The sequence below is a fragment of the Anoplolepis gracilipes genome, chromosome 13 (assembly GCF_047496725.1).
Source record: "Anoplolepis gracilipes chromosome 13, ASM4749672v1, whole genome shotgun sequence".
Classification (NCBI taxonomy): domain Eukaryota; kingdom Metazoa; phylum Arthropoda; class Insecta; order Hymenoptera; family Formicidae; genus Anoplolepis; species Anoplolepis gracilipes.
Genome location: NC_132982.1, coordinates 8,502,802 through 8,528,161, shown reverse-complemented (window position 1 = coordinate 8,528,161; position 25,360 = coordinate 8,502,802). Strand labels below are relative to the sequence as shown.

Sequence of the window (25,360 nt, the reverse complement as noted above, 5' to 3'; positions counted from 1 at the left end):
TTGCAGGCCGACTGTCGACTAGAAAATGATCTCTCACTTTGTTTCACTGAACATAATTGAAGATGAAAATTTCAAACGCACCAAGTATCGGAAAATTATTTTTTTATTAACATTGGAAAAACGCTCGTCACCGAGATAATTTCTAATTTTTAATAAAATTTGTTTTAAACAAAACAATTATTTACAAACATATAAATATTGATATAAAATGCCACATTTTTATGACGCACAATCGTATTTTTGAGTTATTTTATTTATCCACTTTTTCGGAAAAGCAACGATATTCCCTGGGTAGAAATAAATTCGGCAGCAATATTCTGTAAATATTGTAACATACTCGGGGGAAGACTTGAACTGTATTCCATTGCGGATGCAAAATACGGCATCTTGAAGTAAATGTCGAAGCGCAAACTTTTGTCATTGTGATAAGAACGAAAAAAAGCAAAAAATTTAACGCAAAATTTAACCGTCTCTCATCGCAAGAAACACATATTGATACTCATAATAATTTACATTATTCGTAAGCGCGTTTCGCGCACATTTATACGTACTAATGATATAATCCATTTGCATTATATATCAATCAATTTTCATTTGCTATAAACAAACGCAGCGGTTATTTTAATCTACACGAGATTCAACATCGTATCTAAAAATAAAATAGGTCGCCACACATTTATCAGCGTCAGCAAGAAACTAGAGAAGTCAGAAATAAAATACATGTGTGCATGTATGTATATGTAAAGTATATCATAATCACAGCATATTTTTTCAGTCGCAAATTTCTTTCACAAATTTGGAGAAATTTTCTCGTACATTTACATATATTATACAACTTTTCCAATTTTTCATACACTAAATCTTTCTAGCTCAGCTTTTGAAAAAATTTAAAGTTTGCTAAAGTCTATAAAATTAACTAAAGAAATTGTTCCTATTTTATTTCTATTTTATTTTCTAAAGTTTAAGTCACCAAAAGTTCTTATCTTATTCTAGTTATTTGATAATCACAATATCGTTTTTTCATAGATTCCAAGTCAGGTAAAAAATTTGTGTACAGTATATTTGATGATTTCAAGACAACTTGTATACATTATAAACTTTTATATATTAAAATTAGAACTTATTATTAACAAGTCAAAAAACCAAAAAAATATTTTTTTGCAAAATGCACTTTTTGTATGGTCAGCTATTTTTTTAATTTATTTTTCTTGATATAATCTACATGATATTTTTCAAAATTGCGACAAAGCTAAACAAAATAGAAAAATTTGAAATAAAAAATAAAACTTTACATCAGTTATTTTTCCTACTGCGTTATTTATTTAGATAGTTGATGAAATAATAATGATAAATTATTATTTATGAAATATATCATTATTATTTATAAAACAATAATTTATTAATACAATAAATCAAATTATGTTTAAAATGTTTAGTTGTTTTAACGAATTAAAAATAAACATTTTAAATATATTTCTCGGTAGAGATTTCAAATAATCAATTAAAGTAATTATTTCTCTAATTATATAAACAATAAAAAATATTTTCATATTATTTATATAAATTTATGTTCTCACTGTATTTACTTATTTTTTATAATTTATGGTTCTCCGTTTTTATTTTTTATACTTTCTATTAAATTATATTTTTATAAATTAATATTAAATAAATAAAATACAAAATAATTACGTTTAAAAGAAATGTGAACCTTCTCTCGCTTTTCTTTCTCTAGTTATTTTTTTACTGTAATATATTTGAAATAATCACAAACACATAAAGCAAAAAAATGTCTGAAAATTTCTCATCTTTCAAATATTATTTTTAATACAAATTCTGATATTTTTTTCATGAAATTCTTATTTCAGTAATTTTAATTATTGTATTATATAAATATTTTCTATCTACGTCCATACAAAAAAAAAGAAAAATAAAATTTTAAATATTTTAAACAAAGCTATTTACATAATTATTCTCAATAATCAATATATTTTAAATATTTATTAATAAACAAATATCAAAAAAGGTTATGAACGTACTATGTTTATCGGAAAGTTATAATAACAAGCCGCATTAATAACTCGGAATTTACCAAGATAAGAATAGTATAGTGTTTACTTTCAAATCATACTTTGATATTTTTAACAATAAAGTTCAACACTCTATTTTATTTATTATTTAACGTCTTCTTTCACATTATAAAAACTATATTCTCGGATTTAGCATTGTAGCCTGTGATTTCGTTAAAAGAAAAATACAATTTATTCGTGAATAAATATTAGATTAATTAAAAATTCTTTATGAAAAAATTAACAAAATTAATATCCGAGAGCAGAAGATATTTTCTGTTCGAGTGAATTATACCCAGTTTAATTTTACAAAAATGAAGAGAGTTATTTGATATTATTAAAACCCCTGGACCATATTTCGAATTACATTTTATCGCGCTGTGATAATAAATCTACGAGCAGAGATTGACCGGATAAACTACTTTCGTTCTGTAAAACTCTATTGTTTCAATTTATCCATCTTCATGACCGGTCTTTTTCTCTTTTCGTGCATCGCCATCGATCACGACGAGGCAATGCAATTATCGCGTCGTCACATTTTTCACGACGTCTTTTCAACCAACAGCTTGACAAGGATCCCCGTCGTCCTTTGACGTACGAGGGTGTACGAAGCATTTTCCGCCGGGTGGAGACTATTTTTAGATCACCGGAGAGCTCTCCATTTGGCTCGACAGTACTTCTACGCGGAGTGAGCTAAAGGAAGTGGTAAGTAACCGGAATGTACGCGCGCGCCATTCCGTATAAATCCCGCGAGTACAATCTTGTAGCGATGGTCCATTATAGGGTGGAACAAACCGTGAAGCCTTGGGATAACCGAGGGATCTACACTTTTGAGAACGAAAACACACTTTATTCCGCGAGACCGATTGTATAACGAGCGATAAAAGTAAGATGTAAAATTTAAATAATCTGCGAATGAATAATTTAAAAATCGGATGAAACGCTCTTTGAATTGGAATAATACGGTCGTATCGTTTGTTCGCTACAAATTATCTTCCGTCCCTCTCATATATATATAAACGCTCTGTGTAGCGGTATATTCTTCTCTGTGAAGCAAAACTAATCCGATATGAACTGTGAGAAAATAAAATTGTTTTCGCTTATATTGTACAAATATAAATTATTTAAAATTGAGAGAAAACAAAGAGAGATAAATCTTATCATTGAAAAATATCACAATATTATCACGATTTGTCACGCTCTATTGTCCCTTCAAATACGCATTGCGTATAACTTTCAGATAGAAAATCCATGGAAGAATCGATAACAACGCTAAATATGTATTATGTAGAGAGGACTTACCTTACGTTTATTTCTGTCTTTTATTTCTTCGGTTTCTCACGTGCCTCTCCTTCGAAAACTTCGTTTTCCTCCTCTCCTCGAAGAAACTTTTGAGATCGGGATAATCCTCACGTGAATCCAAATAGCACGATACTCAGTTCGAACTGCGGAATATGTCTTTTCTCACGAAGCCAAAGACCTTGAACTTTTGAACGATGTAACGATCTAGAACAGAGATCAATAATGACGAAAAGATTAGATTAGATTAGATTATGAAGCACTGCAGAAACGCATTATACACACATATATATATATATATATATATATATATATATATATATATATATATAATCGTGAACAGAAAAAAATGTTTCATATAGGTATGTAATATAAGTTTTGATAACGCAATTGTAGTCGAGAAAATTTGTGATTTATCGACTATCTCTCGCGTCTAATTTTTCTCCAATGAGTTATCTTTTTTCATTATTTATTTTTCATTATTACACAACAGATGTATAAAAATTAAAAATGCGTTGCAGTAAAAAGATTTTTAAATCGTTATAATTTAATAAAAATTTAGCAATGTATGTAGGTACACATATTCTAAAATATATGGTTTATTATAAAATATTAGCTAGATTACGATTATCATCTGTTGAAAGATAGATAGGTAGATAGATAAACGAACAGAAGATGATATTTCAGAGTAATTAAACAAGTTTTCAAGAAATTAAAACCGTAACCTTTATATATCTGCAAAATTTATGTAATTTTTAAAATAACATTATTTAACATAATCGCTGGAAATCCAAATCCGTTTGTCGAAAAAAAATACAAGATTAAAACACAAACATATATAAATACATTGTCTTGAAACAACAAAGCCACGATCAAATGTGACGATTAATTGGCGATTAATCTCTCTTTTAAATATCTCGATGATAAGGGACTTTTTTTTTTTTCTTACCGCGCGGCCGATTTTGAGGCGAGAAAATTTAAACGGCAGAGACACGCCAGCTTTAATACCACACGTAAGAGGACTAATGCGCACAGATTTGTAGAATGTCGTCACGTAGTCTTCCGCATTCGAGTGCGCGGCGAAACAAGTTAATTAAGAGGACCACCCGCGGTAGCATCCTCGTTCCCTCTTTCCTCAACGAGATTGGAAACGTGCCAAGTCCGGCACTCTCGAGGGTCGATTTGCCGCCTCGTCCATATATATCGTCCGCAAGTGATTCAATGTCGACTTTTGCTCTCGCACCGATTCTTTCTCTCTCTTTTCGTAAAAAAGTTACAAAAAATATCTTCGCCCTGATTCGCGGTTGATTAATTCACAAGATAAATGGAGAGAAACCGCGATTCGACATTTATTAAATATTTCGGAATAAAAAAAAGAGAGAGAGAGAGAGAGAGAGAGAGAGAGAGAGAGAGAGAGAAGAAATGTTTTAGAGAGAATTGTAAAAGAATCATATCTCTTGATGTCTGACATTTCTTTTTCATATTATTTTTAACTTTCCTTCTATTTTCCTTCTTTCTGTGCGTTTACGAATGCACAGTGCAATTTGCAAGTTTGGTCTGAACTTCACGCGAGATATACCTAGTCTCTCGCACAAACTTCGTCTAAATTGTCCAATTACATAAGAGGAGGATTCTGGTGAACCAACGTGACGACGGTAACATCTCTGTTTAGTTTCCGTGATAGTGACTTAATGCTATATTTTACGAGCTCGTAAAACGAACGATTAAGACCGTTGTGGCTCGCCATCGATGCTGCCGCGTCTCGTCGTAAAATTGCTACCGGATTAAACGTCATTTCACCAACGTGGAGCTTACCACCTTACCTACCGCGAATGACATCGTCGATTGTCCATTCAATCAAATATAAACCTGAAATCACTTTTTACGCAGCGTAGATTTTTAGGAGGAGATCATCCTCCGTCGCGGAGGATCTTTCACATTAAAATTCTCTCGAAAATTGCATCTCACCCGCGGCCGCGACGTTGATTCGTCGGAACGACAACTTCCGCGACAGAGCGACGACTGCAAAACTAGGTTCTCATTATACCCCGGACTAGATTAACGCGGCTAAGTTCATTAAGTTTGCGGACCGTGTAGGATCCGGGACGATAAATATTTACGTACTACCGAAGGAGAAATGTGGGTTACGTTTGCATATCGCACCCGCGGAAAGGATATTGGGAGCCGTCGTATCGCGAATGCTATGGATCGAGAACGACGAGGATACTACGCGCGTAAGTCTCGTGATAAGAGAGACATCGCTTCCTTACGCATTTAGTTGTCCGCATTTATAGCGAGCTTCGCCCTCGGCTATCGGCTTCTGTTAACTTAGCACGTTACAAATGTCACGTTCTCCATGTACGACCATTAATCGATTGTACAAACGGTCATTATTCTCTTTTCTCTGGTATAAATATCTTTTCATTGCAAACTAATTTTTTCTAAAAGATTTTATACTTTTATTATTCCTTATTACCCTATATTTTCTGCGTACGAAATATTTTTTTATTAGAAATTCATCTCTTTCTCTTAAGGGGAGAATTCGGTCTAGAGGCCTGATTTTTAGCCTTTTTTTTGCAAATTTTTTATAAAGAACGGATAAGAGCAATTAAAATAAAAGTTTTTCCTATTTGTTAAGCAACTTTTTAAGTATCTTTTAAAATTTTTTTTATTGAAAAATTCCAAGAATTAAGCTGCATATAGCAGTTCTTCTAAAAAAAATAAAGTAGTTGCACGGTGCACACAATTGGGGCCGTTCTGCTTATCAGAAACAAAAAATTCAAAAAGATTCTTAGAATATCAAAAAATATTAATTTTTTGAAATTCTACAGCCCTTTAAAGACGAAAAAAATAGCCGAAAAATTAAGACTTATTTTCAAAGTGACGCCGTTTTGTTATTTTTGCATATTTTTTAAAAATCCTACGTCAGGTGATACCCAAACTCATATATTCTAAGAATCTTTTTGAATTTTTTGTTTCTGATAAGCAGAACGGCCCCAATCGTGTGCACCGTGCAACTACTTTTCTTTTTATGGGTTGAGAAAAACTGCTATATGCAGTTTAATTCTTGGAATTTTTTAATAAAAAAAATTTTAAAAGATACTTAAAAAGTTGCTTAAAAAATAGGAAAAACTTTTATTTTAATTGATCTTATCCGTTCCTTATAAAAAATTTGCAAAAAAAGCCTAAAAATCAGGCCTCTAGACCGAATTCCCCCCTTAAGATTAATTCCATGTTTTCGCTGTAAAGGTCGACAAGATCGAGCATTGAAAGATTACGAGATGTTCGAAATTCAATGTACTCATTGTTAAATTAATAGATATCCCGAACTCTCAGAAATGATCGATTACGACATAATTATTAATCATCCCGTACTATCTCTCGGGAGTGATATCTCTTGGAAATCATACAAGGAAATGAATGTGCGCGATCGTCGATTGAGATAGGAGGAAAAACTTTTTTCGAGAAGAGATATACATATACGAGCGATGGAAAAAACCATTTCTATAAAATGCTCTTTTTTTTTCCCTTCCTTTCTCCCTGATACATCTTCAAATACTTGTATAGCTTCGATTCCGATCGAACGATGAGCGTGTCGAGTTTTCAAAAGTGTTCCGGTGTTCCCCGAAGGACGCTTATGAGGCAAACTCGTGGCACGTATAACCGGGATTCGCACTAGAGTAAAGGTTCGTGCGCCGAGAGATTCCGAGAATTCCGAGAATCCCCGCGTCACCACGCGATTCCTTCGTCATTATGCGTGTAGCGTCTGTATCTGAACGCTCTCGAATCTCGTCCTCGGAATGTTTCGATGCTACGATATCGGGGCAAATTAGAGGGATATAGAGATAGGATATTAAGTGTTACGCGGGAAATATTTCGTGCATATATACGTATATTATAATGTAAATACCGAATACTGATTACAGTTCGAGAATTCAATCCCGTTTGCCTCGGGTCTGTTAATGTCGTGCTTTCTAACTTGCAACGTCACGCGAACGAAGACTTATGTAAAGATTTTTACTGTAAAAATCGAAATTATATACAAACTCTACATTACAATAAAAAAGGAAAAGATCAAGAGAAAAAAACTAATTATTCCTTACAAGTTTTTTAATGGTTAATACAATTTTAATTTTAGAAAGATTACATCATGTCTCAATTTAACAAACTTGAAGCTAAAGTAAAAAAAAATGCCAGTTTAATGTAATTTATTATCTAAAATTTTTCATTTAAAAGTCATAAATTTAAGATATGACATACTAGAAAAATTTTATTTCGTTTAAAACTATAATATAATTATAAGTTGTATTTATAATTATATGTTGTTACACACATACACAACCAAAAAAATTTTTTGCTGAGATTAAAATTAATAAGGTTTTCACGATTAAATATTAAGCGTGAATTTTCTATTGCAGCACAGAAAGGTTTATAATTAATTATTCACTCTATAGCCGTCATATTATCATATTTGCTAAAAGAATTCTGTAACTTTGAAAAATTTATATACCTATATATATAAATATATAAATTGTTATAAAAATGTTTTTATTTTGTCGCCATAATAATTTCGCCATTTTGCTTTAATTTGTACTTAGTGACTTAAAAAAATCTTCAAATTTGAATAAAGAATTGAAAAATGTTCGATAAATTATTCCATCATTATTAATGACAATTTACGCTGTTTAATCGCGAAAATTTCTATTAACTTTATAGATTTTACAATAATTTTTTCTCGAGAACTAAAAGTTCCAACAATGTACTTGATTTTGAATGGAATAAAACTTTTCCAACCCATCGTAGCATGGTAAAATGAGTTAAAATACTCTTCCTTTGTAATTTTAATGTCTCTAAATTACGATATGATGAAACATTTTTGAAATATTAACAATTATATTAAAAAAATAAATATAAAAACTTCTAAACATATATTACATCATAGATATAAAAACTACAAATGAAGAAATGATTATTCCTTTTCTTAGATTTAAAAAAGCTATTATTTTTTTTGTTTTAAGCTTTACACAGCTATGTATGTGATCTCTGTTACGTATTATACATGTATAGGTAGCGCCTGAGAATTTTATATAAAATGTCACAATATCCAGATTTCTCTTGCGTCGTCGACGAGAACTGACGGTTCTCGTTACTCGAGACAGCACGAATGTCGATGTTATTGCGTCGACACTGAGATGCAGCTACGAGATGGTATTTTTCTCTCCCCTTTCCCCTTTCCCCTTCTTCCCTCCTCTTCGCGCCATTGCTCGCCGTATTCGGCAAATGAATGACTTACCGCGCGTACGATCGTTTATTCATGCGCTCATAAATGAATCATCGTGCACATTCGCTCGCGCTTCTCAAACGAGTCTCCAGTTCAACGACAATTACGCTCGCTTTCCGCTCACCTTGACGACCCGAGGGCCCCCCCAAGGACGTCTTAGACATCTCTCTCGCGTTCCTTCCAGCCGCTTCACTTTATACTTATGATGTTGCACTTCCTTTTTATTTGCATCGAATTATTTAGCAAGAAACACAACTCGGAATTTTTTACAATTTTGTATTTCTATCAACGCTTCGAAAAACTTGCACGGATTTTTAATAAACCGGTTTCGAGATACCTAAGTTAGGATATGTATGTATTTTTGGTAGTGCATACAATATATTTAATATTGATGCGCCGCTTTTTAAACTTTTGCAAAAAATGTTAAAAAGAAATCACATCCATGTTGCAATATATTTTATTAGAATTTGATTTTAAAGTAATATATTTGATTAAAAAAATCACAAACAAGCAACGAAAATAATTAGTTAAATTTTCTGTTAGAAAAGCCGACTCCAACTTTGAATTTAACAAGCTTATTGAAGAATTGTACTTTTTAAAAAATAATATATATATATCATTTTTTAATGTTATACCTTCGTCTTTTCCATGTCAACGTTTATGTAAGACTTATTAATTGTGAGTTAATGCAAGGCAAACCCAATCGAGTGCGTTACATCAATGTTCTCCGGCCTAGCTCGCAACTATCGAAAATCGACACTTGACCCAAGATGTTGGAGCGAAATATAAAGACTTTTTAGTAAAATATTCAGGTCTAAGCAAAAGATTCTGATACAAAAGCCGCTGTGTGTGAATGTACAGTCGTGTACTGACTACTGACTAGAAACTGGTCTCTTTGGGTTGTAGATATAGTGGAGCGGAGAATAACAACAGCGGAAAAACTCGCGAGACTGAGAAGAAAATAACATAGAAAAAATGTAGAAGGAAGTACAAAGAGAGTATCAAATATTTACACTTTCGTGGTCGGTAAGTACTCGTCGTTGTCGTTACCGAAAGAAGACGCTTCAGAGAACAATCGACCAAAGACAAACTCTTTACATTACTGACAAGTATCGCGCGGGCAAAACTTTAATGAAGTATTCAACAGAGTGGCAATAAAACAAAGCATAAATTCGCCGCTTAGTTATTATTTATACCTTTTTTTTTTTTTTTTTTTGTCACATTACAGAGTAATCGGAAAGTAATGGAATATAAAATGCAGTGGGCTTGAAAGATTTTTCAAACGGAATCTTTAAGCGCGAACTAATGCGAATCTTGCTGATTCCTCCACAAAGAGCTCACTGATAATTCAACGTAATTTCCTAGATAATGAAATAATGATAAATCATTCAGCAATTAAAAATCACTGTTATCAGCTATCGCATAGCTTATAATCCATTAATTAATTTACTACAGCGTCATGTATGTGATAATTTTGCGATAATAATTAATTTTATATTTTTCATTAGAAAATTACAATTAGAATATAATTTTTATTATTATTTTTTAAATCACACTCTTTCAATTTCTTTTCAATTGATATACTTCAATTCGATTTATATTTTCAGAATATTTTTTCCTCCGCTCATCTTACCTTATATTTATTCTCAAATACTACACTAAATTCGTCTCGAAGGACAAAGCGCATTTCTATCTGGATCATCCGAAAAAAAAAAAAAAAAAAAAAAACAAAAAAATATTTTCGCAACCAATTCGCAAATGATAAAAGGATAGATAAGAAAAAAAAACGCCACTCTCGAAATAGATCCCTTATCTGTATATAAGACGGAAGAAGAGGAAAAAGGAAAACGATTTGTACGTTCCTCGATACGCGTCGGTGAACAGCTGCAACTGTTCACACGTGAATATACCGACACGTTGTTGACGAATGATGATACTAACGATGACATCGTTTTCGAGGGGGAGGGCGATGCTCAAGATGACGGTGATAAATTGGCGGCGCCTTCCTTCACCAAGTAAAGGTCGCCAGGGAAAATCACGCGAGGGCGACATGCAATTGGTTCGCGTTCCGGATGCTTTCGACCGAAAAAATATGTTTGCGAGGCAGCAACTCTATAGAGGCGCATAGATGTATGTATATCGGTTAACCCTGATGAGTATATGTATACTACAACGCCGGAGAGATCAGCGATCTCTATTTCAAATTCATGAAGATGCACGTTTGTATTTTTTGCTAATAAATATTGAAAAATGTCACTGAAGTCACTTGCTCGCATATAAAGATATTTTCATGTTTGGAATTCCAAGTGGAAACAACGCAATAGTATCGTCGTATTCCAAAAGTTTATTTCTTCCAAGATGTTCTTCCAAAGTAAATTTGATTATCTTTTGACAAATCAAGTGATCGCATATCACGATAAAACAACATGATTTTGATATAAGAATATCCTTCAGTTATTATATTTTTTTTTTTCGAGTTACAGCAGAGAAATACAGATGTACAGATGTAAATATCAGTATAAAAAATAATAAACGTCCGAGATATCAAATTGAAAATATATTTTCCGATTTTTGATTTGCACTTTTAAACTTTTAAACTTTTTCATTCTGAAAAACGTAGAAAATCAGATGCACTTTCGAGATTACATAATATTCTGTTTCCTCGACGAGCTGTCACCTGAAAAATATTGACATAAAAACGGCATGCATCGAACGCATCAAATATTCCGGTTGAATAAGAACACGCGCGCGTTTGTCGAGAGGAATCTGTGAAAGAAAACACGATAACGCTATCCGGGAGACACCCTCGGAAGCGCCCATAAAAATATCTTAGCGAAAGTGATCTGACAAAGCAACTTCGACTTGCTGATGATGAATTCTCACAAAGGCGATTATCGTCGACGCACGAGAAGCAACGTTGAAGCTAATCGATCGCAACGTGAACGAGGCGCTCTGTCGCGAATTGCGTCGCATCGTATTATAACGTATCGATCACGATCTGCATCGGGCAGCGAGGTAATTATTGTCGACCTTCGTAGCAAAACGCCTAACCTACCTACCTACCTATGTATATACATATCTATAGGCCGGCGATAATCGCGGGACGTGTAACGAGACAATTAAGCTTGCAGGAAGTCCGTAAGAGGCAGCCACTCGAAATTTAATTGACGGCATCGCGATATCCGCGCACCCGTTTCCAAGTTAAATTCGAATCGATTAGCTTAATCGCGCTGTGGATAAACAAGCTGACGACGTAACATCATTGCTCGTTACATCAGGGAAAATGCGCGCAGCGACGTCATGTAAACAGAAAATTACATACATCTTAAATCTCTTTGATCTGAGATGAGAATCTACCTGGACAGTCACAATTTGTGTTACTTATTTATTAAATGTTGACAAACATTAATAAATCTCCGTATCAAAAATACAAATTCTGTTGCGACTCTTAAAATATTTACCAAAATCATGCAAGCCAAGAAAAATTTTTTAAATAATACATTATACTACAAGTCTTATAATTATTTATAATTATTATATTTATTATAAATATTATATAATTAGAGATAATTAATTAGCATGTTAATAATTTTTTTTTCCTATTATTATATTTCTTTATAAAATAATATTCGTCAACTTTATTCAATTGTTACTTTTTTTTTAAATCTTTTTTCGACAATTTTAATAAAGAATGAAGTAACCTCCCTCTCTCGTAACAAAACCTTCTAAATTATTACTGGAGAAAAATTGACTTGATATCACGAGGGAGAGAAAACCCTATTATCGACTCCAGCTTTTCCAACCTAGACGAAGAGTTCCGAGGCGCGCAAGCCTTTAAGGCAAACGATATTGCGAGACTTTAAGGGGCGCCTCGAGCAAGAACGGCGACGGAAAATTCCTTATCTTCGTGCAAGTTGCACGTTCGTAAAAATCAAAGGCTGCCTTGGCCACGTCGCGAAGAGAAACGGCGGTGGAACGGAGAAGTGGAAATAATTGACGGGGTCGAGTGCGCGCAACCGACGGCGAAGGGAAAGCGAGTCGTCGCGTCGGCGAGAATAGAAGTTGCAACGCTCGCGACGGAAAATCAAATTCCTTTGTGCATCGCGAAACCGTTACACGCACACCAAGAGAAAGAAAGGACAAAAAAGATCATTCTTATACTTGCCAAACGATAAAGAAGGAAAAAGTTGTAACGTAAATTTTTACCGCAAAAACCGCGACAAGATGGCTGTGATATAAACTCGACATATAACATGTTGGATAGATAATGCTACATATATTGTGTTATACTTCTAGATGTTTGTTCTAGTTACATAAAAAGTAGCAAATCATTTTTATAGAAGATAAAATATATTTTTTCTTTCCACAATGTATATACATAGATATATATATAAATAAAATGTAATTATTTTATTTTTAATTATATATATATATATATATATATATATATATATATATACACACATATATTTGACACATCTGACAGAAATAGAGAGAGAGAGAGAGAGAGAGAGAGATTTAAATATTTAAAAAATTTTGTCTCGTATTTCGCTTAGATTTATGTATAGAGAGAGAACATTATATTTCCAATAAATATAAAAAGTTATAATGTGAAATTGAATACATACTTAAGTTTCCCATCGCGCAACACGACTCTCATTAATATTGCACGTGGACTGGGCGCAAAGTAATTTACGCGCGAAACAAAAGTGCTAAAGATAACTCGTTAGCATCCGAGGATGAGGCAAGCAATTAGCCATATCAAACGGGAACTTTGCATAGCATTTCTATGAACGTCTCGTCTCGTCTCGTCTCGTCTCGTCTACGTGGAAGCAATAAACTTCGTTTCCATCGTGATATCGATAATTTGATCCCTCGGCGGCTGTTTCAATCTCGAAAGCGTCTGGAAGGCTACACCGAGCGAAGGAGCTCGAAAATCTTTCCCCTTGGTATAATACTGCTGTGTCGTTTTCTCTTTTTCTTTATCCACTACTACTACTACTACTACTACTACTACTACTATTAACGTATCCTAATTGATATCCCTTTTTTTACAATTCAATAATATTTTGTTGCCTCAACTTTGTTCGCGTATAAAAAAATCACGTATAACGATACGTACAAAGTTTCGAAGAAAGATGGATCTTAACCGCAAAAGCTCTCTGTTTCACTCCGCGAACGCAAGAAGAAAACATTCTGTTTAGAGAGGAAAGAAAGCCGCAAATATATTGTACGTCGTTCTCCTGCTCTCGACGAACATAGGACACTTTTCGTTTCAAGTTTCCGTTCGAGCCGCGCGATATATTTAGCTACCGTGACATTTTTCCCCAGGGCTGTCGTTTCGTCCTCGTGTATCTTTCATCCGCCTCCGCGTCGATTTGCAGCCAAGTGAAATAGAGAGAAGATGTAGAAAATGGAAAAGTTATTTCTTGTTAATATAAACATTTCCTTATTTTTACAAGATACAAAAGCCATTGAGCAAAATATCGTTTCTGGTATCCTGTTAAGAATTACTTGGTATTTTTTTCTTTTTTTTTTATAATTAAATCTAATCCCCAAAATAAAGCGACTTTACGCTGATAATTGAGACCGTAATTTATTCAACTTTTTTATTAATTAAAATATTATCACATTACATTTACATCTACATTTACTCTCCTTTATTAAAAAGTGTTACAAAAAAATTACATTTTCATATCTCATTTTGCATAACAAAATCATATTGTTCTCTTTCACATTTCGTTATAGCAAACGGACAAAAGCTGCAATTGCGTATGCTTGGCTTAAAATGAAATTTTCGTGCTCTATGGACCAAGTATAATATATCTAGATAATGAGCAATCCGTTATTAACCTATTGTTGCCGCATATTATCCATTACGCTGCGCTAATTAATTCTAACAAACAACTCTCTAACGTGTCTAACAGTATCAAATATCTATTCGACTAGAAACCTAGATTTAGACCGCCTATCAAAATTTAATGGATCATTAGGTAAACGATTATTACGTAAACTGAGCGTCAATGATAGCTACGGATATTTATTTCAGTGAAACGTTTCAGTGGGTTTGTATACTCGAGGATCTCATTTACATCGGTTTAATATGCAATGCATTTGTAACTTATCAAATGCGTTTGACTATCTGTATTTGATTAGGCAAAGTAACAATTTATGAATTTCAATATTTTATACGTTAGTTAGAGTTAATTTGATTCTTTAGAAAGTGTGTATATACGAACAAACGTATTTTATCTGCGGTTCCAATTTTAATAGCATAATCTGTAATAATTATCATTTGCAGCTTAAGAATTTAATTAATTTCTATTTTATCACATAGTATTTTTTGCCACCGGTGTTTTTCCTATTTCATTCGCGAGAAATGCGACGAGAGAAATAAAGATGTCACACAGAAGAGAAAATAACACAGATACATATTTTTCTTGCTCGAATTATTAAATCTGTATCACAGTCTCGACTAACCTGTATTTATGCAATTTACCTGCTGCCGTTTCCGCGAAAAAGCCACACGTGTACGCGACGGAAATATCTGCCCGTTTTGTGCTCGCAACAACGTAAAACTATATTTGCGCTCTTTCAACAGTAAACAGACAGAAACATTAAAACGTAAAAGCGGCAAACGTTCACGACGATTAAACAACGTTAGTGAGTATAACAAAATTTTGTAGCGAGAAAAAACTATATAACAACTTCTTCAAGCACAAACCATTTTTAAACAGAAGAGTTACGCCACAAATTATTATAAAATAATTATTATGGAAAATATCTAATATTCGCACTTTTATCAAATGCAAACAAAAGTTTCAGAATCTCTCGTTACTATTCTACAAGCTAGTATTTTTTTCCATATGTTCTTACACATTCTAGAATCAAGATGAGAAAGAGAAGAGTATGCAACTGGGGAAAAGTCCCCAGTTCACGAGATCTGTGAGATCCGACGTAAACGGGGTGTCCGCTCGAGGCTGACGTAGTAAGACTCGGTTGGGGCAAATACGATCTGTCGGGGGCCGTCTTTGAGAGAGCAATACTGCGATATCGCGGAAATTACAGCAGGAAGTAGCGAGAGAACTCGCGTCGCCGTCGCTTATCGTCTCGTGGGAAAACAAATTTCAATTATCGTTCGTTTATTAAGCGCCTTAAGACGTCCCCGGCGCGGCGTTTCATCGGTGCGAGAGACAGAATGAGAGGCCGAGAAGGTAGAGGAGAGAGAAAAAGAGAGAGAGAGAGAGAGAGAGAGAGAGAGAGAGAGAGAGAACGACGGATCGATGAGGAGCAGCACGGTAAACTGTACATACAGCTCTGTCCATCGACGAACTCGATCAATATATGTCTGACAGATCTCGCGCGAATCCGCAAGCCGCACACCGACCAGATGCGTTTCTGCGCGCGCGATATCGTCCATTTACGTAGAATTGAGAGATGTCACGTGTGCCGAGAGAGGCGTTCAGAAATTCGGGCACACGTTGCCACGTGCATGCGTACATGTGTGTGTGTGTGTGTGTACAACGCGGTTGGATGGTAAAACGAGGTAAATGGAATGGAGAACGAACCGTTAATCGCTACTGTTTAGGTAATTGAGTCTTTTGCCGAGAATGAGGATAACACTCTCGTCACGTATGTACACGAATATTGATTAAATTTTCGAGCGTCGTTAATTTCATGTATAAAGTGCATTATTTAAATTTGCAATAAATTAATATTAATTTGATAATAAAAGAAATGTGAAACTATATTTTAGCGATAAATGTTACGTTAAAGTAATAAAGTTACTAGCGAATAACCTGATAATATAGTTTTTGTAATTTATAATTGTATAATTATTGTATAATTATATGATTATTCGGAATTACAACAATTATGTCTCTTTATATCTAAAAAGATTTAATTATACATTACTTTGTACAGTTGCAGACCTAATTATAAATTCATTAAAATCATTAAATTTATTTATTTAAAGCTACTAACTGAGATTTACGAAATACTTGAATTACGCAAATTATGAGTGTATGTGTATATTTTCTTCTCTTTATTATAAATTTGTTATATAAATTATGTAATATTATTACTCTTTTTATTAAATTTATACTAAATTATTTTGCTTCGTACAAACGCAAAACTTCAATTAATATAACTCTCTATACATGTACACACATACGCGTACATGTGTATCATAGCATTCGCATTAATTTTGCAGATGTTACCGGCATTGTACCGACACAAATATCAAGGCTTGAAACGCAGTTTACTGCACACATGACGGCATTTGTCGTCACGTTCCGTACGAGTTTTGCATTTTTCATTTTGTACACAGCCGGCCGTACGTGCATCAAAATGCAACCAAATCGAATAGATCGAGGTGACGCGAGGTCTCTTGTGACGCGAGAACGATTAGACATTTAAGCCTAATCTACAATGTGCTCTTTGCTTCTTGTTTCTTTAGAAATTAACCAATTGCAGTTGATTTTAAGAAGAATAATCGAACAGGATTGGATTAATTTCTAAGAAACAGGAAAACATCAAACATATTTGTATACGTATAGAAGAATTAGCTATGTGTTTTAGTGAGATTTAGTAAGATTGAAAAAATTAATTTCATAACAATTACATACTTGTGTAATATAAATTACATAATATATTATCTTATATTTTTAGTCTCGTACACATTTCGCGTGTATAAGATTGAAAAAATTATTCAAACTAATTTTATAAATTTAAATAATTATATAATATAAATCATAATATAATATTGTCTTATATTTTTATTCCACAGGTACATATTTCATATGTATCACAATGTAATTCAAATACAGTTTCATCCTACGCAGACTACATTTACATTTTACTCCAACATCCGTCCCGAGATACGACGAGAAGGTTTCGCGCGCCTCGCCTTCTCATTTTCCCAAGCGGATAAGAACTGCCGAGGGGAGAAATAAAAATTGCCGAGGGAGGAATAGAGGGTAACGAGAGAGTATGGACCGTAAAGTAGATCGTAAAGACGCGACTTGTATCTTCGTGGCCTCGCCGACACGAAAAATCCGAGGCCGCACGGGACGCGCGGTGGTGAATTGGCAGGTTCACCTGCGGCAAGGCAGGGGTGCATCGGATGCAGCGATGATCAATAACTCGAACCGCACTCGGAACACACCATGCCCATCGACCAGTCGGATCTTGGGTTAGTCTCCGCCTCCGTCTCTCTTGTCCATCCATCCCCTTCTTCCCGAGAGGACTAACACGTGCGTGCTTGAGACACGCATTCTGATGAGATATTCATGCCAATAGATAATTATATTCGTAGCAGAATTGACATAATTATAAATACAAAATTAACATTAATATTAATACTCTATATTATTAGATAAATAATAATAATCAATTATTCGTATTACGATTAGAAATTGTTGTTGAAATAATTTGCGAACTGCGTACCTTTGATTAATTCTCGGGACGGCTTTTAAAAAATCCCACGAATAAATGACGCTATTTAGATTAATATAATATATACTAAGCATATCGTCTTTTTTTTACACAGTTCTCATGATAAATTTTAAATGGTAATCTTGCGGTAAAAACAAGCCGAAAATGTTTCCAGCGCTGCGAAATATTTTGAGAAAATGTCAGAATTAGGTTGGTTATATAAAAAAAATTTAGCGAATGAGCAACATAGTCGTAAGAGCGACAATGTCGACCGACATTTCGTCGTAGTGTAATTTTTTTGCCTTTCTTTTTTTTTTTTTTTTTTTAGAAGAGCATCAAAGTTTCGTACATATGCGGGCCATAAAAACGTCCGCTGTTATCGCACGCACGTTTCGTAAATTCATCGTCCGCCTCGGGCTCGTCCGCTTACTCGCTCATAGTATCGTTATCGAATGCAAAACGGCTATAGGCACGAAAGGTGAAATCACCGGGCGTGACGATAGTAGCTATCCGTAAACAATGCTTCAATGGCCACGATTAAGTGCGGCGACCGTACGTCGCGAAGCGCATTATCTAAGCAATAACCCTAAGCATAATCGGCCTAAACAGCTCTCTGCATGCTGGGATCTCGACATTTCACGCCAACCTCTCATGAGAGCGCGTAATTCAGGCGGCAAATTGCGCATATCGAGCCCATTAAAGTATCCCGCCGATCCATCCTATCCAACGTCATTTTCAGATCTTCGAATTTCAAGAAGAGGTAAAAGAGAAAAAAAAACCCAGTAGTCGACTAGTAAACATTTTGGCTGACGGCGATCGCTGTTTTGCTTCGTGGAACGAGGAGGAAGAGGCTCAATGTTGCTCGCTGTAAAAAGAGGAGCAAAACTACAAACACAATAAGCACTTTGCCGAATTCCGGCAACGCTAGTGTAGAGTTCCTCGAATCAAGAGAATCAAGAGAGATTCCTTTGCGCGCGCGCTTAATCCCTTTTTATCACATCGTCCGACATTTACGACGAGGACGGAGAAGGGCAAAACTAATTTTCTCTTGCAACAAGTTGGTAGAAAAATCATTTGTGTTTTACACTTCTATATAAACGTACGCTCAAATTGACGTGAGATTTTTATCGAGCAACCTGCAAGTCCTGATATTTGAAAGCTTTCTCCGTTATTACCAGTTATTTACCAGTATAATTAAGAGCGTTCTACTGACGTAGAAAAATTATTATTAATATTCTCATAATATTTATTGTGCGAAAGCGGGAATAAGTGCGTTCAGCTTTTTTTTTATTACTACGCAAGCTTCCTTCGCGCTTAAATTCCGAAATATTGCGAGTATTTCATCGAGATACAGAGATATGCAGACGTTCGACCTTGATAAGATCTACAAAATGGAGCTTCGCATTATTTTACAAATAAACGGCTCTTATAATGACACGTAATGACCACGCGCGTGATTTCTCATAAAAAAAAAAAAAAAAAAAAAAAAAGGATGATCGTTATAATACCCGTTAAACACACGCGAAGAAATTGACAGTACAGTGAGTGACACCGAAAGGAGGTCGCGTGATTGCATGTCGCAATCATTATTGCCTCCTCCGAGTAATTTTCGCAAGCAGCCAGAAAAAGACAGAGAAGACAAAGAAAGAAAGAAAAAAAGAAAAAAAGAAGATATGAAGAGAAAGGGCCAGAATGATCGTAAATTCCGCGGCCGTCGCGAAGTCGGATAAACGTCGGCCCCTAATGCGGGCCTAAACCGAATTATGCGAATGGCGCGAATAATGGTGCCCCCACGAGAAACGTTGCGACCTCCTTTTTTTTTCTACAACGAAGATCAAGTGTTATTAATAGCCGCAGCTAAACGTACACGAGAGAGAGAGAGAAAAACCGCAGAGACACACGCGTGTCCTTGTTTCAATCGCTATTCCTCTGCGGATTAAATACACAAAATATCTATTTTGTTATTTAACACGTCATTGAAATTTGTCTGAAAATAAGGAAAGCGATCCGTGAAAAAAAAACGAAAAAAAAAAATGACAAACCCAGCAGTCTCTTTCTGACTCAGCCTATCGTCATTAACGTTTATCTAATTACTTTTACATATAACAGAAAGTATGCCTGAAATTTATGTAAAATATATAAAAAAATATACGGATATTTCCACGAATTGAAATTTTTTCGCTGCTATAATTGTCATGTTTCATAATTTAAACAAATAAGAAGAAGTTAGTTAATAGTTAATTTCTAAAGATTCCAATTTCTTGATATTTTTACGATAACATCTTAAATAAAAAGACATAATAAGTTAAGAAAGATGTCTACTATAATCAAAGTAAGGTAACTTTTTTAGAAGCGACACATTAATCTGAATTTATATTTGTAATACAAGTTTCAGATTCTTTAAGTTTTTATCTTCTTCAACAATGACATCCTTGGAAACTTTTCAGATCCGCCCTTGAGTCTAAGTACAGAATACCTATGTCGTCCGTCGTCTATCATACTCCGTTCACGTCGCTCTCTTGTCTTGTTATTTTAAAACTATCACGTCTCTCTACGTCTCAGGCACAATTTTCTTTTAATCGTTCGACATGAGTTTGAGGAAAATACGTTATAATCGTGAAACGTACGGTAATTTTCGACGTGTCGCACGACGTGAAACTAAACGCGCGAGGGATTTTCACGGCTTTGCGGATTCTCTTCAAAGATCGTTTCTCGCGATTTACGAACGCAACGTTGTTTACGTCCACGTAAACGCCAGCCATACAACTTCGCTCCTCGTTTGTATTTAAAAGACACCCCGTATAACGGGGCCGTACGAGGGTAGGTGGCTGGAATAGCCGAAGAAAATCGAAGGGCTCTATTCTTAGGACCGAGCGACCCGATGCATATGCATGCCGCGTACCGTGAGTCTGTTATACGCGTATATTTACGCATATATTACGCGTGTCATGAGCAAGTACATTATGTATACACTATATACCTAGATATACGCCTGTGTATATTACTTATTATTATCTTATCTTCGGCCGCGTATATTACATATATGTGTTACCGTGTCTCTCGCATGCGTGTATATTGCGTACATTACGCGTATTTAATACGCGCACGTATATTATACGTTATTACACATGCAATGTATTCACATGTAGGCGCGCACGTGGCGCTGAAACTTTCTATTGTACGACTCGTCGTAGAGTGTAATGCCGTAACGCCGTGTCATAAATTTGTAGCTGTTAGCGTTTCGCAACCAAATGGAGAAACGTTATAGATTGGGAGGGGAAAAAAAAACGGTGGAAACGATATTAAAATTGAAGTAGGGCAAAAGATATGCACATCTCTGCGTAGCGTAAAAACGGCGTACAGTATAGCAAGCGTTTAATGCAAAAACGGTTATATATTTTCTGTCTGTGCAATTAATTAATTCAAGTTTAATTATACGTAAATATTCGTTGTTCTTTGACAGAGAGGATGAAACGGTGCGCATTGAGTTACGGTGGAAATGATTTCTGCGTTTTACAGGGATAAGCATCTAATCTAAGCAACGAAACGAACAGCTGATTGCCAACTTGTCGATAATCTACGGCGGTGACATATTATTCATACGTCGGAAGAGATTGCGAGAGATTACGCAACTAATCGACAACATCAGATACAAGATGTAAAAGACGCGGAATTAATTAGCCCGCGGTTTATCGGCTTTCGATTAAGGGTGTCGGAGGGAGACGCGCGAATCTCGCGACGGTGGAACGCTTTCGGAAATGCGTTATGGAAATGCACACGCTGCGTGCGAGCGTGCATCATAATCGCATCCTCGTGTCGACTAAACGTGTCGTATATACTCAAACATTCGCCTAAAGTGCGAGTTTGTCGAGAGTTTAGAGTTTCTCTCTTGCCCTTCCCGATGTACGATACAACTCAAACTGCTTCCCAGTTTCGGAGAGCAATTACTCCCGTCGGCTATAATTACGCGGCGATGCGCAACGCTCGACGTTTTGCGAGAGCCTCTAGATAAGGTAAGTTCCGAGGGAAACGACGAGGGAGGTATGAAGAAACAACCCCGGTTGATCCTTTTTCTTTTTTTTATGTACTAATTCGTCGGACGAAAAAGAAAGAAGAGAGGAAGACGAGATTGAATTTAAAATAATTAGAATCTGACACTAATTGACGCGTATCTTCGAGCGATTACGTTGGAAATTTCCAAAGAACGCTTAAAAACCAGCGTCCATATTCGATTTCTCGACAAGATTCGAAATAAATCCCCCTTCGATGTTATTAAATTTATTAAATATGATGTACACACACGGTTTCATTATCAGAATATATCGATATTTATTATGGTATATAATTTTATATATGTTTGGAGATTCTTTCAAATTTACAAAATGAGTTATTTGCTCTTTCTACGCGCAAACAATTTTACATCAAACTGTAGAATAATTTAGCATACATGCACATAGAATAATTTAGCATTCACTGTTAACCAGCAATTTTATTTAAAACAGTTTCTAACAAATTTTATAAAATCACTGATATATGAACTATATTAAAATGTAATTTTGTGAATATCAATAAATAATATACAATTATTTTTCTCACTAATGTGATTTGATATTTTATAAAATCGGAAATAAATATATTTTAATGTCGTTAGTTTTTTTAATGAAAATAAGTATGTAGTTCACTTTCGTAGTAAAAGTTATTACCATCAGTAAACTATTATACCACACACATGTGTAATATCAAAACGACATATATATTTTGTATACGAAATAACGAAGGAATTTATACTTGGAAATTAGTTGTAAATTTCAAAGCGCCGAAGAAGTAATCATGTATATAAATATGCTTCTAGAAAATATTTAAATATAATTTTGCGTGATTTTATAGAAGAGAAAAAAATTTCTCCCATCTCTTTAGAATCATCTTATCCTACATACGCATTCTCAGCAACGATCCTAGCGAAATTTGGCCACGCGTTTACCCTGAATGTCATAGGAATTGCGGAACATACTCGAGTATAGCGAGCGAGAGAGAGAGAGAGAGAGAGAGAGAGAGAGAGAAATCGTCTAAGCCATGTTTGGTCATCCAGCGAACAGCCTCGGGCCGCTGCCCCTCGGCAATTGTACGAGAAACACGCGTGGTTTGCTTTTGCGGACGAACCAACCGACGCGGCGCGGCGCGGCGCGGAACAAATACAACGCCCCGAGCTGGAGTAATTCCCATCCGCGCGCTATTCTATATATGCAAATGTTCTCGCCTTCGGACACTCGGCTAATTGTTACCTAAATGCCGCGCGTGACCGGCGTGGAGCGTGTTATAATACTTTCGGAATCTGTCGCGAGCAGACGGAAAATAATAACTTTCTATTGTTGGGTTCGCGTGTGACATATCGCGTTCCGAGGAGTCTCTCGCTTTTAATAAAATGGGTTCTCGTAATACGAATGTCGCGATAATTAAATTAATTAATTAAAAATTATCACAAGTATATATATATATATATATATATATATATATATATATATATATATATATATTTTAAATATATTATAATAAATTACAAAGTATATTAATATTAATTATATGTTATATACTTCGACATAAAGTCTGTTGCATTAAAATGATTCTTTTGCAACAATGAAAAAAATCTATTGAATTTTGAATCGGTGATAATTCGAAAGATTAAGTATACTTACGAATGTTTGAACGTCTTGTTTTTAACGCTACTGCTTGTCACGGAGTAATGTATTTCTTAAAAAAGTACTTCTGCTATCGGCTCGAGTACGCTTCATTAAATTGCGATGTCATAGTATGTAGTTAGATTCGTTATCTCACGAATCTCGCTTATCTCGTACGAGCTTGCATCTATTGCAACACTGCTTTGAGCAGCGTGTTTATCGATAAAAGATAACATATAGAGATAACGTATCAATTTCAAATATCAACTCGCATTAAAATCATAATGACAGAATCGATTACTCCAAGACACATCGCAAACATAATACATCATCGTTCTTCAAATGATATCCACGCGCAAAAACCTGTTATCTGTTGATAGGCTTTTAAAAATTGATAACACGTCACATGGACGAGTGTTATCAGGCACATGTAACGAGCACGATGTCGCGATTCAAGAAATCATCCGGTGTCGCGTTTCGCTCGTCGCGAGATTGCGATCGTCTACGGGGCACATCGATAGAAAAGGACACGATTACCGATGATGATTCCTCGGAGGAAACCATAAATCTTTGTGGAAAAAGCCCGGTTGCAAAACGCGATCCGAAATAAGAGGAAAGAAGATGAGAGAAGAGAGGACGAGACAGAGGGCAAGGGAGAATGGGGGAAGGAAGGACGCGCGCGCAGGAGGTGGCCGACGTCGACGTGTGATGCTGGATGAGGACGAGACCAGAGGAATGCACAGAATGCGTCCGGCGCACCTGCTTGCAGACTTCAACTCCGACTGAGACGACTCGAATCGTGCCTGCGGGCGAGGAGCGCGTTCTCGTGTGGGTGACACCAACGAACACATCGGAGGAGAATCCACGGGAGAAGCCAAGGAGGAAGGAGCATGAGCAAGGATGAACAAGGAAAGACGGCGAAAAGGAAGAACGGAAGGATGCGGGAGACCGAGAAAAGAGGAGAAACTTGAACTAAACCACCGGGAGAATACCGCGCGTTTCATTTCGCAAAGAGAGACTATAGTCTCCCTCTCTCTCTTTCTCTTTCTTTCTTTTTTTTTCTCTCTCTCTCTCGCGCGCGCCACATGTGTTTCCCCGATGGACCGTTTGAAGTAACAATCAAAATGATTGCGCGAATTAATTTTCAGTTATCATTCTGTTAAAATTTTCAGTTATATTACGGTACATGATATAAACAATCTTTTTGTATTAATCAATTCAGCTTATTATTCTGTGTATAAAGGTACTGAGAGGTAAAGTCATTAAAAAATAAATATTTCGCAAGATATTTCACATTTTATGTCACAATATGTCGAAATAAATAATAATGAAATATCTCGCGAAATATTCATTTTTTAATAACTTAATTATTGATCCTTTTATTTGATTATTTTCCAATATTTTTACATGCAGAATAACTAAAGGAATCGTTATGTATAAAAAAAAATATAACGATGTGACATTCATATCTTTCAAGCAATTAAAACAATCATAAAAAATGCATCATCCAATAGATTCTCTTTTTTTTTATCATAATGCACATTTGTTTAATAAACTTTTTTTTTTTAATTAGAACATAATTTCAAAGATATCAATAGTTACTA

The 25,360-nt window shown here is 35.0% G+C and overlaps 1 protein-coding gene across 2 annotated transcripts in view; it reads right to left on the bottom strand.

Annotated features, from left to right (window-relative positions):
* Pde9 (phosphodiesterase 9) overlaps nt 1-25,360 on the bottom strand; it is a 157,311-nt gene that overhangs the window by 101,074 nt on the left and 30,877 nt on the right. For both annotated transcript variants that reach the window (XM_072904079.1, XM_072904080.1), the window contains one exon: nt 3,369-3,572. The gene's annotated coding sequence lies outside the window, so the exon portion shown is untranslated. The remainder of the gene's footprint in view (nt 1-3,368; nt 3,573-25,360) is intronic.